Raw genomic sequence first — 3,766 nt, 5'->3', positions numbered from 1 at the left:
GTTGGTGCTGCAGTGGTTGTGGTTGGAAAAGCTGTGGTAGTTGTTGGAGCTGCTGTGGTTGTTGTTGTTGCTTCAGTAGTTGTGGTTGGAGCTGCTGTTGTAGTTGTTGTTGCTTCCGTGGTTGTGGTTGGAGCTGCTGTGGTTGTAGTTGGAGCTTCAGATGTTGTGGTTGAAAAAGCTGTAGTTGTAGTTGGTGCTGCTGTGGTTATTGTTGTTTCAGTTGTTGTGGTTGGAGCTGCAGTGGTTGTTGTTGTTGCTTCAGTGGTTGTGGTTGGATAAGCTGTTGTGGTTGGAGCTGCTGTGGTTGTTGCTTTAGTTGTTGTGGTTGTAGCTTCAGTTGTTGTTGTTGTTGGAGCCGCAGTGGTTGTGGTTGGAGATGCTGTTGTTGTCGTTGGAGCTTCAGTAGTTGTGGTTGGAGAAGCTGTTGTGGTTGGAGCAGAAGTGGTTGTTGTTGGAGTTTCAGTTGTTGTGGTTAGAGATGCTGTTGTGGTTGGAACTGCTGTTGTTGTGGTTGGAGTTGTAGTGATTGTGATTGGATCTGCAGTGGTTGTGGTTGGAGCAGGAGTGGTTGTTCTAGGTGCTTCAGTTGTTGTGGTTGGAGCTGCAATGGTTGTTGTTGCAGCTTCAGTTGTTGTGGTTGGACCTGCAGTGGTTTTGGTTGGTGCTTCAGTTGTTGTTGGTACTGCATTGGTTGTGGTTGGAATAGCTGTGGTAGTTGTTGGAGCTCCCGTGGTTGTTGTTTTTGATTCAGTGCTTGTGGTTGGAGCTGCAGTTGTTGTGGTTGGAAAAGCTGTAGTTGTAGTTGGTGCTGCTGTGCTTGTTGGTGTTTTAGTTGTTGTGGTTGGAGAAGCTGTTGTTGTTGTTGGTGTTTCAGTTGTTGTGGTTGGAGAAGCTGTGGTAGTGGTTGGAGATGCTGTGGTTGTTGTTGGTACTTCAGTTGTTGTGGTTGGAGCTGCTGTGGTTGTTGCTTCAGTTGTTGTGGTTGTAGCTTCAGTTGTTGTCTTTGGAGCTTCAGTTGTTGTGGTTGGTGATGCTGTTGTTGTGGTAGGAGTTGCTATGGTTGTGGTTGGAGCAGTAGTGGTTGTTGTAGGTGCTTCAGTTGTTCTTAGAGTTTCTGTTGTTGTTGGTGGTGCTTCAGTTGTTTTAGTTGTAGCTGCAGTGGTTGTTGTTGGTGTTTCAGTTGTTGTGGTTGTAGCTTCAGTTGTTGTGGTTGGAGCTGCAATGGTTGTGGCTGGAGCAGGAGTGGTTGTTGTTGGAGCTTCAGTTGTTGTGGTTGGAGATGCTGGGGTTGTGTTTGGAGCTTCAGTTGTTGTGGTTGGAGATGCTGTTTTGGTTGGAGATGCTGTTGTGGTTGGAGCTGCAGTGGTTGTTGTTGGAGCTTCAGTTGTTGTGGTTGGAGATGCTGTTTTGGTTGGAGATGCTGTTGTGGTTGGAGCTGCAGTGGTTGTAGTTGGAGCTGCAATGGTTGTGGCTGTAGCTTCAGTTGTTGTTGTTGGAGCTTCAGTTGTTGTGGTTGTAGATGCTGTTGTGGTTGGAGCTGCAGTGGTTGTAGTTGGAGCTGCAATGGTTGTGGCTGTAGCTTCAGTTGTTGTGGTTGGAGCTGCAGTGGTTGTGGTTGGAGAAGCTGTGGTTGTGGTTGGAGCTGCAATGATTGTGGTTGGAGCAGGAGTGGTTGTGGTAGGTGCTTCAGTTGTTGTGGTTGGAGATGCTGTGGTTGTGGCTTCAGTTGTTTTGGTTGTAGCTTCAGTTGTTGTGGTTGGAGAAGCAGTTATTGTGGTTGGAGCTGTATTGTTTGTTGTTGGTGCTGAATTTGTGCTTGATGTTTCTGTTATCCTTCTCGATGGATCTTGTGTTGTTTTTTCAAGTAATCTAGCTGTTCGAGTTGGTATAGTTTTTGGATTTGAAGTTTTCATTGTAGGTGCTGCAGTTTTTGTTTGAGAAGCTGAAATTCTCATTGGCGTTTGTGTAGTTTTCGTCAGACCTCTTGTGGCATTTGATGTAGTTATAGATGATATTTCCAACAATTCAGATTTTTTTACTAGATTAGAAACAGGAGAAAAACACAGCAGATCAATTTACGCACTAAAATATAAGAACCTTTTACATTTCTTGATATTGTATGTTTGTCCTAAATATATCCAATGTGTTGTCTTTGTWACTTTACTTTTGCAGGAAAACTATTTTTACAGCTCAGCAATGTCATGGTATCATTTTTATATCATTTAATTTAAAAAAAGTTTAATTAAAATTCAGTTTATTTCAATTTCTCTAAATATCAGCAATTGACAAAAAATKTCATTTGATTTAAAGATGTCCTCACAGGGATATGAGACAGCTATAGCCAATGCACCACGCTACTGCTGGTGTTCTCTCTAAAACCAGGAAGATGGAATACATCACCCCACTTCAAACCTACTTACACTGGCTCCATGTAGCTCAACGACTATACTTTATAATTCTTGAGTAAGTTTATACATCACCAAATAAATACATTAAATATCTTCTGTTGTATCAGTCTTCCAGACCTCTAATCTCTTCTGGTTCTAGTCTGCTCTGCATCCCCAGAACCACATATAGAGAAGCAGCATTCAGCTTCTATGCACCTCAAGTCTAAGGAATGAACTTCCATAAAACTGCCAAACATCTGAAACCCTGAGTTTATTAAATCAAGACTAAAATCCCACCTTTTTAGAGTTTTTTTTTTAACCATAATAAATGGAACATTGACCAACATATTTTATGTGTTTTGATCATTTTCATGACAGCACTTGGCAAAATTTCATGTTTGTTACTGGTTTTCAGATATGTTGACTATACACATGTTGATGTTTTTTATGTTTTCACAATGTAAAGCACTGTGAACTGCCATGTTTTTGAAATGTGCTGTAGAAATAAACTTCATTGATTGAATAATTAATTGCTTTTAGGACACTTTCCTAAAAAGTTACTTCAATTACACCTTTATCCCAATAATGTCTAGTTAACCTCAACTTCAACTCATTATTCAAATTAGTTTGAAAAGTTTTCCATCTAAGGCAGGGGTCTCCAAACTTTTTTCCTGTGAGGGCCACATAACTTTTCCCTTCTCTGCTGGGGTGCCAGAGTCAGTTTGTAACAGAAAAAGTGTGATTGCAGGAGTGCCTAAATGTAAAAATGTCTTGTTTTCCAGAAAGCACAATAAAATAACCCTCTCTGGGTTCTTCACAGAAAAAATCCAGGAAATAACACTATATACTAAATAAATACCGTATTTTCTKAACTATAAGCCTCAGATATCTCTGCCGCTCCAGGTTTTCCACAACGATGCAGCAGCAGAGGGGGGCAGACACCCAAAATTTTAGTCATAACAGGTCAATTGAATATCACATTTATTATGGTTGAAAAAGAAAAATTTGCCAAGTTTAGATTTAACTGAACTGATTATGGTAGTTTCCGAACGGTAACTGTAACAGTAAAAGTGCTGATCCTTCGTGTCTGCTACTAGCATGTGCTAAATGATAACGGGCGCTTTCTTCTTCTTCTTCTTCTTCTTCTTCTTCTTCTTTAGATTTCAACGGCAGCTTGCATCAATTATTGTTGCACTACTGCCATCTACTGGATCCTAATATCTATACMTCATATTCTCACAATGATCCCATTATTATTATTATTATTAAAAAACGAAAAATCATCTTTTTCCCCTCAATGCTGTTTAACTGATCAACAACATTCTCAAATTTCAATTCCCTATTAAAACCTAATTCCGTTTTAATGGGCGCTTTCTTCT

The sequence above is a fragment of the Poecilia reticulata genome, linkage group LG19 (genome assembly GCF_000633615.1).
Source record: "Poecilia reticulata strain Guanapo linkage group LG19, Guppy_female_1.0+MT, whole genome shotgun sequence".
In the NCBI taxonomy this organism is placed as follows: domain Eukaryota; kingdom Metazoa; phylum Chordata; class Actinopteri; order Cyprinodontiformes; family Poeciliidae; genus Poecilia; species Poecilia reticulata.
The sequence above is the reverse complement of the archived record's forward strand: the minus strand, read 5'-3'. Positions refer to the sequence as shown.